An 18,108-nucleotide genomic window follows, 5' to 3' on the forward strand; every position below is an offset into this window, starting at 1 on the left:
GCATTTCCCAGCTGTCAGTGCACTGAGCCATTCCTGTTACCTGAACTTGCTGTAGGTAATTTCGTATCACACAACTGCCCCAAGATGCCTGGTCCCCTGGACAAATCCTCCTTCCCCGTTCAAGGGGCAGCTCTGCCACCTGCTGCCAGGGACCCTACACGATTTTCCCTGTGGTGCCAAAAGCGTCCACATTATTCTTAGATATATACCACAGCTTTCTCACTTCTAATGCCAGGGCATCACCTACCTAACAGACATGGTCCAGATGTTCCTAGGTGTCTCTTGAGATCCTTGGATACCAAGTATGCTAGCCATTCAGTGGTGTGCAGTGGGTAACAAAGCTGTGGTTCAAGACAGTCTATGGATTGCTGGTCAGATCTGCATCCATGCTATAACCACAAGTCTCCTTCATGGACCGGTATTCCTCTTGTATAACCCTTAGGTCCCAGCCCCTGGAAGAGGGGACTTGGGGATGCATCACCCCTTGCATGAATTCAACCTTTGTGCCTCCCTAAAGCCCATATGATCATCTTGGTCTTGATGTCTTCACTCCTTTCTTGATAACAAACACAGTAATAGTCTAAAAGTAATTCCATGCTGCAGACAACGGGAAGATGTTCTCCCTTTTAAATTATGTCCCACTGCTGGCAAAGCAAATCTGAACTTCTTGACTCATAATAAACCTATCAAAATGCCATTGGGCTCGATGACCAGTCAGCTGCCGTGTAGGAAACCTGCTTTTTGTCAGACGTGAAAGCCCCATCAAGAGAAGGCCGCTCACTGTGCTTTCCCTAAGCTATTTGAGTCATTTCTGGTTGCATAGGGCAGGATTAAACGGAAGCAGTTGAGACCACAGCTGTTCCTTTCATCTTCTCATGCAGCTGGTAGCCTTGGTGTGAGCATAATCCAAAGCAGGGGGACTATGACCCTCAACTCTGGGCTAAGTACATGCAGGTACTTTGTAATGAAGGCAGGCAACTAACACCTTTTCTGGGCAGAGTTAGAATACAGCACTCACTCCAACACCTCAGAAGAGAGGGCTACACTGAAAGGCAACTTGGAGAAAGGAAGTACAAGTGATCACAGCCCAGGATTAAGCAAGGCACAAGAAAAGAGCAAGAGTCAAAAAATGTATAGCTTGGTGGAGCCACTTGCAAGGCTGGGCTGTGGGTGGGAAGGGAAGGTCAGAAGTAGTGTAATTAGCTATTTTGGTGCCCCAACAGAGGTGTCGGGGGAAAGAAAACGGGGTGTTGAGCTATGACTGGCATGTTGCTGGCTCCCCATAGAGCACCTGCTGCAGCTGTGTGCCTGCCCCTCCTGCACCCTTTAAATCAGTGCCTGGGGCTGGCACCCTGCTCGCTCCACCTTAGTTATGCTACTGAAGGGTGGCATAACTGTCCTTAAAACGTGAACTCCCTACAAATACCACAGAGGGAACTGAATTATTTAGTGTGCGTACCTAGAAGTGAGGGGGTGTACTGAAACGCAACCACTGACATATTTAATTATTAAACTGCCATGTCTAACCTTTTTTCCCCTTAAAAATGTATAACATTTTAAGGGGCTATATATCTTTTTCTGAGGGTTAAAAGAATTGTCTGGTCCTGGGGGTCATCACACTAAGCACACCTTCCTCCCTGACTCCTCCTTTGTGCATCGCTGCCTGGCTGGGGCTGCTGCTGTTGATAAAAAGCCTCCCCCGTGTCCAGGAGTGCAGTTAACTGGCTAGAGCCATCTGACGCACAAGAGAAAAACAGGAGTGGAAGGAAAACCCTTTCTTTTCCTCTCCTAGTAGGCTGATCTTAGGGATTCCTTGCATCTATAACACATACAAATCACTGACGACAATCTTTGGTGACGTCCTTCTTGAAAAGGGGAGAAGGTAGAGCGAACAGCAGAAAGATGAGATCTGCTCTTGACAGCGAGATAGGCATGAGCATGCAAGAGTCTCCCAGGGAAACAGTGCAGGCTGTAATTGCTCAGGACACTTGTGGTAAGGCGGTATAAGTCAGTCAGTAAAGCTAAAAATAGGCAAGTCGATTGACAGGGAGACAGAGACTCTGAATGAGCCAAGACAAGCAAGTTGATTTCCACCCCTTATTTCTAGCAGGACCGTTTTCCCCCTGAGGTCAGTTAGTTGCATCTCATCTGGACTTCCCAGTGACCACTTGTTCCTGGCTCACTAAATGAGCGGACTGTGCTTGCTACAATTGCTTCTATCTGATAAACGCAGCACTTTTGCTTTTTCAATTTTGTCACTTAGTTTCCCTGAAGCAGTTGTTTGGAAAGCTAAAGGGCAAGCGGATAAGTAATAGATGTAGTCCTTTATGGCTCACAATGTGGAAAATTGGTCTCTCAAAATTGGTCTCTAAGCCTTCTTCCTTCCTGCTGCCTAAGTGTGGGTTTTATATGAGTCATGTTGTATCCTCATTTCCCCCTTTGCTGAAAGACTGGAGGATGAAGACAGACTCTCCTGTGTCCTCCAGCTTCAAATTCTCTTACCCAGCTCAAGGGAAAGGAGAGGTTGGGGTAGGAGACAGCTAGCCCTAGAAGACTTAATTTTTACTGTATAACTGGAGGACACCAGTAAACTCTTGACTTTCAGGTTTTATCTATTGCCTCCATGGAAGAGAGGCCACAAGGTGCATGAAAAGTAAAGGGCCCTTGTTTCAACACACAGCAGAAACTCATGGAAAGTCAGGGATGGAGACTCACAGGATGAGGGAAGGACTAGACCAACCAACAGACCATCTCTCTGACATCCATAACCATACCACATTTCAGGATGGACATGCAAGCCTAACACCCAGCTTTCATCCCTATGGCCGCTGGAGTGTCTGAACACCCTTGCGACTCCTTTGGGTCCATGTAACCTATTTCCTTTTTTAAATATATAATTTCCTTTTATGCTCAACTAAACCCTGACAACCTCGCTCTAGACCACCCTCTGCTCAGGATCATTTCCTTCCAAGTAGCATTGAAGTGCTGTAGCCATGATGGTTTGGGAAATGTGCAGGAGGCAAGGTTTATAGCCGATATCTTTTACTGAACCAAATACATGCTTAGGATAAAAGTTTAGATAAGCTTTCAAATGCAGAGTATTCTTCCCCAAAATGCTTCTGAAGAACACCCTGTACTTAAAAGCTGGTCTAAATCTACCCCAGCCATACAGCTGGCACAATAAAAGAATTCATCACAAGTAGACTTTTAAACCTTGGCACAACCTTTGAGATTATTGGGGGCAAGGTCAGAAATTTTCCTAGATTTCTGCACCAAGTCCAGTGATTTGTGGCTGAGACTAGGACGACATCAGCCTTCCCCTTTTACTGATGGTGCAGGGATTACAGCGACTTGCCGAAAAATCAACAGAACGGAGCCCTTTCCCCAGGATTCCTTCAGCTGTAAGTCTGAGAGATGTCAAGAAGCCTCAGATTTGCTTCTTCCATTTAATCACCCCTGATACCAGTGCACAACCCCCCCCCCCAAAACACCGTGCCATTGACAAGTGAAAAATGCTTTCGCCATCTTTGCTTCTTTAGTCATTGCTCCTGCCGCCTTTGCCAATGAGTGGGTGTTCTCCATCAGTGTACAAGCTGCCTCTGCCCTAATACAGATGCATTTAGTTGAAGAAAAGCTGGTCTGTACAGGCACATTTCTCTCTTGCCTTGGATTCATAAAGGTTTAGATCAGGTCAACAACGTTTGACATCTCCCCACTTCATTTCTGCTTGGCTGCCAGCAGAATTCAACTCAGCCTTGCTATTTGGAGTGTCAGAAATGATTTCTCTTCCACCCATCTGTCTAAAGAAACTTTACAGTGCAGATCACCATGGTAGCCAATTGTCTCCCAAGTAAATTAGAAGCATATGGGAAGTCAGTGGGGCAAATCACCCTTCTCTCTTCCCCAATTATACAAGGTTGCCCTTGGTTTTGTGTGTAGACCTAAATCCCCTTGATTATGGTAGAAAAGCTTTGTGACCATTCTGAAGGTGATTTTAATTTTCCTGGACCTTCCATCTCCTTTTCCTGTCCCCCTCCCAGCACTGCTTAAGATTATAAGAATTGTTTAATACAATCAATCAACGTAATAGAAGGTAACAGCCACAAGTACTCTAGCCTTTCTCTCCCAATTGCTATGAACCCATCTTGCCTTTGTTAACAAAGTTGAGACAAAGGAAGTCTAGGAGGCATTTTTTTGTTAGTTGAGGACTGCAAGATGGTTAGAATGTGCTATTGATGCTAGAAAGTCCCACTGAATCATGGGGAGGATGTTTCATTAGAAAAGCACTAGTCAGTGAAGACTCCCTGGAAATGCTCAGATCCCATTAAAAGGCCATCGAAACAAACCCTTCACCTCTGCAGAAGAACAGCCAGCCTGGAATCAATAGTCATTGATACACGATATGCTAAATGCGCATTAGCCTAATTCTACTGCGCATTAGCGTGACACACAAAAAAACGTGTTTGTGAGCTAATGCACATCAAGCATCAAAAAAAAAAAAAGCATTCGTCTGCACTAATGCTCAGTAATTCCAATTATGACGCATTTAGTACCTGCTATTACAGGTACTAAACTTAATGTGCTGTATTTATGGCACATTAATGAACGTGTACACATGCCCATTGAGAATCAGCCTATGGCACAAGCTGTTATCCTATCCCAAAAATTAAATCAAAAGTGCACTAGGTGCTCCAATGTGGGACTTTGAGATGGGGCACACCGACACCACAGCTTGCATCACTTGAGGAAGTATCTTGATCCAAGAGAAGACAACACAGTCCAATACCTGTATTCTCTACAGCAGGGGTGGGCAATTATTTTGGGCAGAGGGCCGCTTACCGAGTTTCAGCAAACCATCATGGACCGCATGACAGGCAGCCCAGGGCAGATCAATATTAATTTTCTAAATTTTTTAGGGGCCCTGAAGGCTGGATAGAATAGCCTGGCGGGCTGCATCTGGCCCCAGGGCCACATTTTGCCCACTCCTGCTCTACAGGCTGCAGCCCTGTGCTGGTAGGCTGTTTCACATCTTTGCCCTCTAGCCAGTACTACTCTATAAAAACATATTAAACAGAATTTCATTCCAGGTTCCAGCCTGGGCTCCTGTAGTAAAAGCCATATACGTTTTAGCAGGATTTACATTCCCGAAGCCTGCAAGGCTTAAACAAAATGATAATTAGTGCGATTCAGGATACTTATGGCATTGGCAAGGTTGTCGCTAAACAGCTGCTATTTACCAAGCTGTTCAAATTAACAACTTATTTTGTCCCCCCGTGTATATGTAATATTTTAAAATCACATATTTACTGCATGTTGTTTGTTAGCATTCAAAGAAACAAATGGTTTGCTTTTAACATAACCACTATCAGAAGTAAATTATTCAGCACTCATTACTGGGGAGTTATAAAGAGAATCTAAATTTATTTTCATTTCTTTTCTTTTTCCCTTTTTGTCACAAGCCGCAGGGCACACTTTTATGCTCCTCTAGCCAAGAATTTGTGCAATTGACTAATAATCTATTTTGCATATTTATAAACACTTTATTATTTATTAATGTAGCATTTCAGGGGAAAATTTATAATCCTGCCACGTGACCCCAGCCTTTCAAAGCAAAATGTTCATTCATGTCCAAGAGTCTGAAATTAGAGCTGGCATATTACAGGAATGAGTGAGAAGCTTTCATTTGTATGGAAAGAGCTCCTCAGAAGGAAACACGCACGTATTATATAACATCAGAATATGACACCAAACTTTGGGGCAAAGCATCCACGCCAGAAGATAGGCGGGTGATCCAGGCTGACCTGGACAAGCTCAGCAAATGGGCAGACGAGAACCTCATGGTGTTTAACACCAAAAAATGCAAGGTTCTCCACCTTGGGAGGAAAAACCTGCAGCACCCTTATAGGCTCAGCAGTGCTACGTTGGATAGCACTACAGAAGAAAGAGACTTGGGGGTCATCATTGACCACAAGATGAACATGAGCCTGCAATGCGATGCTGCGGCTAGTAAAGCGACCAAAATGCTGGCGTGCACCCATAGATGCTTCTCCAGCAAATCCCGGGACGTCATTCTCCCCTTGTACTCGGCCTTGGTGAGGCTGCAGCTGGAGTACTGCGTCCAGTTTTGGGCTCCACAATTCAAAAAGGATGTGGAGAAGCTTGAGAGAGTCCAGAGGAGAGCCACGCGCATGATCAGAGGTCAGGAAAACAGATCTTACGATGACAGGCTGAGAGCCATGGGGCTCTTTAGCCTGGAAAAGCGCAGGCTCAGGGGTGATATGATGGCCACCTATAAGTTTATCAGGGGTGACCACCAGGATCTGGGGGAACATCTGTTCACCAGAGTGCCCCAAGGGGTGATGAGGTCAAACGGTCACAAACTCCTGCAAGACCACTTCAGGCTGGACATAAGGAAGAATTTCTTTACTGTCCGAGCCCCCAAGGTCTGGAACAGCCTGCCAGTGGAGGTGGTTCAAGCACCTCATTGAACACCTTCAAGAGTAAATTGGATGCTTATCTTGCTGGGATCCTATGACCCCAGCTGACTTCCTGCCCTTTGGGCAGGGGGCTGGACTCGATGATCTCCCGAGGTCCCTTCCAGCCCTAATGTCTATGAAATCTTTGAAATCTATGAAATCTGTACATACACACACAGTAGGTATCATCTCATGAGCATATGCTAAAGGTCAAATTCTCAATATCCAAGATGAATGATTACCAACAACCTTGACCCTGCAGCCTACTTTCACCCAGCATGGGTCATTGTCCCTAGGCCGATACCGGCTAAGCACCCTCCTTGGCTAGTCACAGACCCAGCTGCCAAAACTGTTGATGCTTTAAACGCACTGCCTGCAATTTTGGGGTCCTCAGACTCACTCTCAAGATACAAACTCCCCTAACAGTTCCTCCTGAGAGCCAGAACCTACAAACCAATGTTGCCTTTGGGTCCAGTCCAGATGCCTCAGTCTCGCCCTGCAACATCAACACACCCATTCCCAGAATCTCCCCAAAGATGCAAACCTTTACACTGTAACTTTGCCAGAAGTATATCCATGTCCACAACATCCATGTCTACAACTACTTTGCACGGTTTCTGATGACACCACTGAAGATAAAGCACAAGCCTTTATACATCTTCAAAGGAACAGCAAACCTCCCAAACATAACCCCCATCAGCAGCCTACCTGCTCTTCAGAAGAGCCCCCGGGTCTGTCTTTGTCCAGGAAGGTAGTTTCCCTTGCTGCCGACTGCTGGTGCAGGTAGCTCCCACTCAGCTTGAGCTGCTGAACAAGGGCCAAAGGAGCCAAGTGCTCACCTCCAGCCCTTTATAACTTTTGGCCTTACTGTCAGGTGACCCCTAATTAGACTCTCTTAAGTGATTAGATCCCTTTCAGGTGAGTTGGTTGTTAGGTGACCTCCTCCCACATACACCAGTTCTTCTTAGCAGGAGCTACCTTGCCCCCATGAGCAGCAGCTTCTAAACTTTTGGATGAAGGGACCTCTTTCAGTCCTCAGAATATCCCACCACTTCCCCTTACCAGACTTTTCACTGAAAAGGAGAAGGGCGGCTTGTCAAGTCTTCATGGACCGCCAGTGGTCAGTTGACTAAAGTTTGGGAACTACTGTTTAGAACTATTGCATAGTACTGCCCTCAACTAAATAGCCCTGTATTGTTTAGTCCAGCGATTCTCCACCAGGGTGCCATGCCACCCTGGCATTGGCGATGCATAGGGGGTGCATGTGGGTGAACGTGCACCCCCTGAGATTGGCTGCCACCAACGCTGCTGGCAGTCGCCACTCACTGCCAACACCACCGGCAACTGCCAGTGGCATTTGCGGGTGGTTGCCGACCGCCGGCTGGCACTCGCCATCTCCCCTACCCCCGGCCATTGCCACCACCACGGCTGCCTGCGGGTGCTCTCTGCTTGCCACAGCCATGCCCCCACTGCTGCTACCACCACCTGCAGGCAGGAACCATGCCCCCCAGCCTCCAGGGACATGTGTCGTTCATGCACCCTCGGGTGCCATGAGATCCTTTCAAGGATGCTGTAGGGTGCCACACAATATCAACACTGTTGAGTGTGCCAGCATGATTCACAAGATAAACCCAGAGATTTCAAAAAGAAATCCATACTCTTAAAAACCTTCTGACCTGCTGTGGTCTTTCTGAGTTCTTTCCAACAGAAGAATTGCTTTAGTATTTTTCTCTAATCAAAAGGGAGTGAAAACTAAGAGGTGGCATTTTCTCAGAGATGCCTCATATCTATTGAGGATTGGCTTGAGTCTAAAAAGGTTGAGAGCCACTGGTGTAATCTGTGTAAGCACCCCTTGGAAGTTCAACCCAACATGGAGGTGAAAAGACAATGGACACAGAAGATCTCTTATCCAAAATGGAGTTGACCACTTAGCAAACATGCAGGCAGAAAGTTCAAGACTCCACACTGGACTCATAAGCTGCACAGACAGCCCAAGTCACCACACTGCCTTCTCAGGTTTCAAAGTCATGTTAGCTCTGGCATGCTCTACACTAGAGGCAGGCAATTATTTTGGGTGGAGGGCCACTAACTGAGTTTTGGCAAGCTGTCCAGCCCTGCCCCTTGTCAGGTGATCCATCCCCTGTTTGCCACGTTGTGACTAGAAGTCCTGCCTCCTAAGCCCTGATCTTTGCCACCAGACGTCCCTCCCCTTTCCCCCGGAAGTACTCCTATCCACAAGGGGTTTTGCCATCTTGGAACCACAAAAATACCAAATTGTGTTCTAAAATTTGAACATCTACAACATTCATTAATTTGATTTAAAAAAAAATTTTTGTCCTGATTTATATGCATTTGTGTAGTGTACATAGAGGTGATCGCACATTAGCTTAAAATGAAGTCTTGATCTTGTATATTATGGGGAGAGGCATAGGGGGGTGTAGGTTTGCAGGGGCCTATGGGTATGTGGGATGTGGGGGAGGGTGTGGGTATGTCTGTGGGGGTTGTGGGTGGGTGGATAGTAGGGCTGTATGAACCTTCGGGTGCTGATTAGATTCGGAGGAGATTCAGCCCGATTCATTGGCTGAGTCTCCAAATCTGAACTGAATCAGGAGACTAGTTAAAAGGTCTCAATTGATTTGGAAAAGATTCAGGGAGCTTTGGAGATTTGGGCAGTCCTTGCTCGATGCTGCAGTGAGCTGTACCTGGACTCCCTGCTGGTAAGGAGGGTGGGGAGGGAGGACTGGAGGAGAGGGGAGGGGACCATGGGGGGAATCCTGGCAGACCCCATCCCCTGCCTGCTTCCCCAGACCTCCTGAGCACCCCCGACCCCCACTTGCTGTCCCAGCCCCCACATGGCTGCCCTACCTGCCAGCTCATAAAAAACAAACAAAACCAAGCCCCAAACTCACCAGATGCTGCAGTGGTCATCAGTGCTTCTGGGGGTTTTTGGCAAAGCCCCCCATGCAGTGTAGGGCAGTAGGGATTACCTCCCCTCCTGGCAGCAGCTGGTGAGTGCTGGGCTTTTTTTTCCAAAGAGCTGGGGCTAGCTGGGGTGGCGACTGATGGGGCTGGGAGGGTGGGCGGGGGATGGGGCTGATTTGGAGATTTGGCCAGTTCAGTGGTAGCCAAATCTCAGAATCAAATTTGACCGAATTGATTTGGGACAGTGATTCGAATCACTGAATTGAATCACTGTCCCCTGCATTGGCCGTATCCAAATCCGAAGCGAATACTAGCCACTTTGCACAGACCTAGTGGATGGGTGTGTGGGGTAAGGGAGCATGTGGGAGTGTGTGGAGATATGTTGGGTGTGGGTGGGTATGGGATTTGTGGGGGATGGGTGGCTGGGATGTGTGAGGAGGTGTGGGGGTCTGCGTGTATGGCAGTGTGAGGGAGGTTGTGGGTGCATGTGTATGGTGGGGTGTGCATGTGGGATGCACCCTAAGAACACACACACACATACTCACACACATCCATGCACACACACTCACACACACTGTGTCCCTCCCTCCTTCATTGCAGACACACACGCACACATGCACACACACTGCCCCTTCCTCATTACTTTCTCTGTCTCTCTCTCCCCCTCTCCCATTGCCCACACACACACACATGCATGCATGTACACCTCCCCCAACCCCCGCTCCTGGCCCTGGGGTACCAGCACGGGCCCCATGTTCCCACAGTTTGGAGATGCAGTCAGGAACCACATGGTGCTGGAGTAGCCAGCAAGCGATCAGGAAAAGCAGGGAAATGACAGCTACAGGTAGGGTGGCCATCACAGAGGACAGTGCAGTTGTCCTCTGTCCTCTATTGATACAAAACCAGTTGCCTTTATGTCCTCTATTTTTCTCTTGAAGAGAAAAATAGAGGACATAAAGGCATCTGGTTTCATATCAATAGTGAACAGAGGACAGAGTAGCAGAAAACTGGAATATCCTCTGTGATGGCTACAGGTGGAGTGAGTGTTAGTGAGCAGGTATGTGGGAGTGCAGTGACAGCTGGGTGGGAGCATGGTGCCTGTGCTGGTGTCCCAGGGCCAGCACCAACGGGGCCCAGGGCAGGGTGGCAGGAGTGTGGGGCTTGGGCCAGCAGGGGTCTATGGTGCCAGGCTGGCTCCCCCTCTCCCTGCCAGTGCAACCGGACCCAGGTCCATAGAGCCCTGCCAGCCTGTGCCCCATGCTCCTGCTGCCTTGCCAGTGCTGGCCCTAGGATACCAGTGCAGGCTCTGCGTTCCTGCCCAGCTGCCGATGCAGTCCTGCATGCCTGCTAGCTGCCAAAACCCTCCACCTGCCACTGCTTTCACCTCTTTCCTGCCCACCTTTGCAGTGCTTTGGCACCATGTGGTTCCTGCCTGCATCGCCAGACCACAGGACTCAGCAGGAGCTGGCCTGGCCCCGAGTACTTGGGTGCTTGCCTGCAGTCCTCCCTTGCCTTTCCCCCTCCCTTCCCGCCCTCCCCTGAGTTTCCCTCTCCGATGGAAGGATGCAGGAACAGCCCCAGGGTCCCAAGCCAGAAGCTCTGGTAGGCACAGGCTTCAGGTCGGGGAGACTGGGGGTGGGGTGGGACCAGTCAGGCCTTGCTTCTGGGCTGCTGGGTCCTGCTGTTGGTTTCCCCTGTCATCTTTGACAGGCAGCCAGGAGCAGATAAGTATTAGTTTTCTAATGTTTTTAGGGGCCTCGCAGGCTGAATATAATGGCCTGGTGGGCCAGATCCAGCCTGTGGGCTGTATTTTGCCTGTCCCTGCTCCACTCTAAAGCGGTACCTACACTTCTGATAGTATGTGAGGCCACTGCAAGTGGTCTGCCCAGTACCCTCTACCCCCACCTTGCAAAGCTTTTCCATTTCAAACAAGCAGTTATTACATGACCTGCAACACACTAAAATATACCTCAGAAGTAAAATACGTTCTCCTGGCCACTTTCAGCTCTCATGGTGATGGCCGGAACAGTATGCTTATGCAGGAGTTAAACAGTGCAGATGGATTCTCTAGTCTTATCTGATACTCATCTGGCTGGTTCTTTGCAAGGCATGTCCTTCATCTGGTGCCAGACTGCACGGCTTAATGATGTTCACATCACACCTCCTGTGTTCCTCCTACCTGAAGGTGCACACACCCACAGATCTAGTTCTTTCCCTTTTATCTGAGAGCAACAGCAATGACAGGACTGATTGAAATCTTGCAATTCATTTGTATTCTATGCAGACCCGGACACAGGCATGGGCAAACCGAGCAGCCGCCCGGGGCCCAGACAGAAAGGGGGCCTGAAAATGAAATAAAATTACAACTGCAGAAAAAGGTTTTAATATTGTACATGTACAGGACTGGCAATGTTATTAATTAAGAATGAGCTATTTAAAGACATCGATACCACAGATATGATAAAGACTTTTGCAACAAAAAAATCATTATTTCTGATGAAGGGGAGCCCGATACTAAAGGTTCACATGGGGCTGCCAGGAATCTAAGTAGAGCACTGATTCTATGGACATATATGTGCCAAATGATTGACCACAATTCCTTGGCTTACATACAAGTCCAGGTGATCTATCTAAGTACTAGCCAGGCTGAGGGCGGTGTAGCTTTTGAGATCAGAATATTCAATTCATTATGACCACTGCAGTTTGCTTCAAGAACTTTAAAACCTCTGGCCACAGGGAACAGACTAGCAAAAAACTTTCATCCAAGAAGCTCTTGAAAAGTGGGCAGATGATTGCACTTTGAGTCTTCTAGCAGGGACCATTGCCTTGCAGTTTGCTTCATGTTGCAGACAGGTCTATGCAGTGCAAGGCAGAGAGATCCCCCAAAATACCATATAGACATTATTCCACAGACACTGTTGGGGAGCAAGGGGACCCTGGGATCTGAAGTCTCTCTAGGTAAGGTTTCTTCACCTATGTGCTCTTTCCCTCTAGTCTCTCTCACATACTCACTCTTCACATTAAGGATATTCCTGTGCTTTCTCTCAGAGCTACTCAAAGTGCTTTGTATTTTTTCAGGTTTAAATTGTGTACAAAGCTAAGCAAGCAATGTGATCCTTGGCTCACAGTCAACAATAAGATAAGAAACAGCAGAAACTTCAAACCTAGGTTAGACAAGTTAAAAAAACACAACTCATTGAATATAGTGCAGCACCACACTCAAATATATCAAGGCATCATTTATGACATGTAATTGTTTCTTGTGGCTTGAGTAATGTCAAAGACATTAATAACATTGACTGCTTCATTAGGTTTCTTTCTTGTGTGCCATCTAAAAACCTGAGATGTGTAGTAGGGTGTTTATAATCAAACATTTTAGGCTTCCTTAGACATTTACTTTTCCAAAAAGTATGACAGTACTTAAGCCAACTAAAGCATAAACATCTCCAAGTAGGAGAAATTTGCATGAGCTACTTCAATCATCAGTTTTAAGGAGCATGTCTGCATGTGCATTTACATTGGCTTAAAGTTACTGCACAGCAAGTTACTGCGCAGGAATAGGCCAACGTCTACATGTGCAGGTATTAAAGCGCATTAATGCTGTGTGTGGACTGACTTGAGACTAAAGTCAGTGTTACTGTGCAGTAAGGTGCCTACTATATAGCAATGAATCGGGCATAAATTTGATGCCTGCATGATGCAGGCATCAAATTTATGCCCAAGTCGGTATAAGTCACAAATATTTACTGCACAGTGTGAGCATGCAAATGTAGATGTGTGCCCATATTGCGCAGTAATTTTGGTTATTGTGCAGTAAATACACATGTGTAAACACGCCCAAGGAGATAGTATATCAGCCATTAACATATAGGAACTGCTACATTAGAACGGGTTGAGAAACTCCTTTTTCCAGGTAAAGAACATCTTGGTTACTAGTCAATATACCTTATATTTTGTTCGGAAGAAAGGAAGCAAGTAGAAGCTGCTCTCATTTTAATGCATGGGGCCTGTGGAGCTAACAGGTCTCTACACAGTTACCTACTTTGATGAAAACAATCTCCATTGGGTTCAAGGTAGAATATGGTGGATAGGGACTAATTCTTTTCTAAGGGTTTGTACCTCTGCCATTGATGTAGACTGGCCATCCTCTGCATAAAATCAGTTTAAATCTGATCACCAGGCATTTAAACATGCATAGTATTGTATCAGGCTTACCTTTCAGAGCTTGGGTTGAATCCCAGGCTTGAGATCCTGCTGTTTTGATTGGTGGAGCTCACCCACCAATCAAGAGGCAGCAAGAGAAATAACATCATGCTCCCTTTTCTGAGGGGAGGGGGAGAAGAGCTCTCCCGGACCTGATTGAAGACTGCGAACAGTCAGGTCCAGAAGACTTCGGGGGCGGAGCCCTGGAGCGTATAAAAAGAGCTGTCTGCCGAGCACGAGGGGAGATGTGTCGAGGACAAGGAAGAGCGGGGCTTAGAAGAGCTGAGGAAAGCTGCTCAGCAGGGCGAAGCAGTAGCCTAGGAAGAGCTCCTGAAGACCACTATCAGCGGGGAGCGGGGGGTGTCTCCAGCAGTTAGGTTCTCCATGTGCAGCACAGCGCATGGTGTCCAGACCCTGGGAGCTGGATGAGGCAGCTCAGGTCTGCAACCTCTGGCGTGTGGCTAGACACACGGTGCACAGGCCAGTGCACGGAGCAGGATCTTTGGAGCCCTGGGGCGGCTTAGGTCCTCAACCCCTGGAGCTCGGTGCAGGAGGCGCTGTGCGGAGGGTGAGACACCCTGGGAGCCCCTTAAGGTGGCTCGGGTCTACAACTGCTGACACAGGGCAGCAGCTCAGTGCAGACAACGCAGCCCAGAGCGTCCGGGAACAGACTGAGCCCCGGTGCTGCACAAGGCTGTCCAGACCTCCGACCCCTAGCAAAAGGCAAAGTGTCCACTGCACACAGCGGTGGCTGTGGCCCTAAGCCAGGATGGCAGCAGCAGAGTCAGGCGGCAGGAAACCCTGGCAGGAACAGAGCTTGACCTGGAGAACAAGAGGCAACCCTCCAGGACAGCGGAGTGGTAGTAAATTACCTTGGAGAGAGGGTCCCCAGGGGAGCCTTGCCCCACCCAAATTGGGTGTGGTATATCTGTGTGTGTGTGTGTGTGTGTGTGTGTGTATTATGGGGGGAGGGGTTGTAAACTTGTACATAGACTATATATATCCTTACCCTTTAATGGTTTTGTTGTGATAATAAATCTGTATATAGTTAAGTAATTGATTGACCGGATCTGACTCCAAAGGGGACGGAGGTGGCCACTGGTCTGTTGTGCCCCTCCACAGCACACTCTCCTGCCAATAATTCCCTCAATTGGAGAGGGAAGTACAAACCTGTGTACACCTGGGCTACATTATATTACATTTTATACACTAGACATACACTGACCTCATGTTTAAAATCTCTGCAGACCGATTGCCAGCATGGGTGTTCGGGAGACACGATAGTTTGGCAGGGAGGTTTCCTGAGTGTATGAAGGTTTTAACACAACAGGTTGTTCTAGTGTTGGCTGCGTTGGCCTTAAGGCAGTATGTATGAAATGGGATGGGATGATTGAGGGAAGGTTTTTGGTGGGCCTTTTGGCAAAGATAGTTTAGCACTGGTGCCGCTGAGAGATCAATAGGGGAACATATGATATGAGAGTTAATATCCGATGAGTGTCTGGCCTGTGCATCCCTAAGATCCACAATCATGCTCTTCATGGTCACTGTGTTGATTTTTGCTGCTTTTGCCTATGTGCATATAAAAAGCAGTGGGCCAGATTGGGCTCTGAATTACACCAGCTTAAATTACCCTGACTTCAGTAACACCGAGGCGTATTCTACAGTTTCTATATCTGGCTTCAGTACTAACTAGTTTCCTTTTTATATAGCTGCCCAAAAGAATGATATATAGCTATCTAATCAGATGGTCTAAAGGCAGCTGGTAGCAATAGGAAGCAAAACATTTGGAGATTGTGGTTCAATTCCCTCCCTGGCTATAAGCTCCCTGTGTCCCTCTGACCAGGTCACTCCACCTTCTGTGTCTCACTTCCTGATCTGTGCAATGGGGATAACACTTTCCTATTGCACAGGACAGTTGTGAATGAAAGACTGTGAGGTTTAGGTAGCATGCTGATGAGGTGGATATCACAGTGGGAGAGAGCATGCACAGAATGCTTATGCTGATATTCTTTTTTAAAGTCTATGTGCCATCCTTGGCTTCCAAAATTCACAAAACTTGACTCTGTAACAAGATCTTTCCTTTGAAGATCAGTCAAGATGCTCCTGGGCACATTACAGACGTCATTTCCCTTCCCCTCCATGATTGCTTCATCTCAAGGACCCAGAACCTTTCACAGAAATTTGTGGCTTGAACTTTTCACTCAGAGTGGGTAATGTTCGAGATGTCGCTGCCACACATTTTGTTCAGGCTGCTTGGAGAAAGCACCTGGGAGGAAGTACCCATTGGGAAGAAAGAACCTGATATAGCAGCTGTCTGGAGCTCTTGAGGGAGAGAAAATCCTCTTTTATATCAGATGAGACCTCATGGCTCCTGCAATGACCTCCATAAACAAATGAGAGCAAAACATAAATGGGGAAGGGTGGAGGAGTCTGTGCTCTAGGAACAATGGTGCAGACCCTCAGGCTAGGGGCCATGTCATGGTAACACTGTCAGTGCTTCTTTTGAGGGAGAAAAGTGGCCAAGCTGGAGTGACATCTGTCTGCCTTCATTGAAGCCAACAGCAAAACTCCCATCGCCTTCATTGGATCCAGGACGTCTTTCCTGGACCGCATAGCACACACCCCTTTCACACCAGCAGCATCTCACATGTAAGTTTTAGGTTATAGGCTTGTGTGGAGTGGCTAGTATTTGCTTCAGATTGGGTTGATTTGGGGGACAGTGATTCAAGTCAGTGATTCAGATTACTGTCCCGAATCGATTCGGCCTAATCTGATTCAGAGATTAGGCAGCAGCCGAATCTCTGAATCAGCCAGGCCAGGTCAGGCCCATCCCCCAGCCCGGCAATAGCTGTCCCACCTGCCCCAGCTCCCAGCTCCTTGGGGGAAAAAAGCCCCGACTCAGCAGGTGCTGCTGGGCGGGGGGCGATCCCTGCTGCTCCCCACTGCCCCATGTTGTGTGGGGGGCTCAGTATGAGCCCTCTGACCCCTCCCCCACTGTTCCAGCCCCCCCATTAGGTGCCCCAGAAAAACCCCGGACTCAGTGCTCCAGCCAGCGGGGGCGATCCCTACTGGCCCCCATTGCCCCACACCATGTGGGGGGCTCAGCACAAGACCCCTGGAGCCCCAAAGCCGCTGATGGGGCGGTGAGTCCCAGGGCTCTTCTCTTTTTTTTTTCTTAAAGGGCCAGAGCCGCGGCAGGCGGGGCAGCCATGGAGGGGCTGGAAGAGTGGGTAGGGCATCGGGGGAGGGTCATGAGGAGCCCCCATGCAGCGTAGGGCAGTGGGAGGGCAGCAGAGATCACCCCCAGCTCAGCAGCATCCAGAGAGCACTGGGGGCTTTTCTTTAAAGGGCCGGGAGCTGGGGTGGCCAGGGCAGCCATGGTGGTGGGGGGTCAGGGGGGGAGCTGGGGGAGCAGGCGGGGGTTGCGGGGGCTGGGGTAGCAGGCAGGAGCTGGCACGGGTCCCTCCATGGTCCCTTTCCCCCTCCCCTCCCCCTAGTACTTCCCAGCTCCGAGTCTGGCTCCAGCTCCTTGCTGCAGCTGGCAGGGACTGTCCGACTTATCAAAGCTCTCCGAATCTTTTCTGAAGATTCGGAGAGCTTTGAATAGATTCGGACCTTTTAATTGGTCCCCTGATTTGGCTCAGATTTGAAGATTTGGCCACCGAATCGAGCCAAATCTCCTCCAAATCGAATCACCACCTGAAGCTTCACACAACCCTATTAGGTAAATACCTGTCACAAATAGACCTTTATTCACTCCTCAGCTGCCATTTGATCCAAAGTGTGAACAGCACCCCACCTGGACTCCTGATGGCCCCGGGTGAACTTTTAGCATCGGGCCCCTGCTTCGGCAGAGATAATGTTAATAATAATTTAAAAATTACCATTTAAAGGCCTTCTGTGCAGGCTCCCCAGTTTTCCCATGTTTGTGTAGGGCCCCGAGTATGAATATAGCTCTTTGATGTGCCAGGGGAGTTGTGTCTATGGGGCTGGTTCCTGAGACCATAAGAAACAGTAGTAATTATTTGATTATGAAATATAAGCCTCTCATTTGATTATGAAATATCAATTCCTACGTGAATATGTCTCTTTCATACACGTGCATACATGAACGCACACCCATCTATAACATATAACATTCCTTGATACACTGCATGTAGAAATGGTGTCTAGATGTAAGCACGGAGCCTTGAAGAAATGTGGTTCAGTGCCTGTTTGCAGAGGGACCAAGTCCTGCCTTCCTGTTTGAATATCAAAGCAAGCTGATGCTTTCATGTGTGTGGGCTGGGTTATATTTAGACCTAGAAAACCTCGACATGGGAAAAAGGTTTTTATTTGGGGCTGTGAATCTAGGCCACGTGTAAGATCAGTGACCTACTTTCCCCAGAGTTGGAACTGCAGGATAGCGAAGCAGTTGCTGGAGAGTGCGTCTTTTCTGCTATAGTGTCTATGGGGGTAAGAAGGAAAGTGGGGGAGGTGTGTCCGCTATTACTGAGAGCACTGATGT

The sequence above is a fragment of the Crocodylus siamensis genome, chromosome 15, assembly GCF_052110815.1.
Source record: "Crocodylus siamensis isolate JL-2025a chromosome 15, ASM5211081v1, whole genome shotgun sequence".
Classification (NCBI taxonomy): Eukaryota; Metazoa; Chordata; order Crocodylia; family Crocodylidae; genus Crocodylus; species Crocodylus siamensis.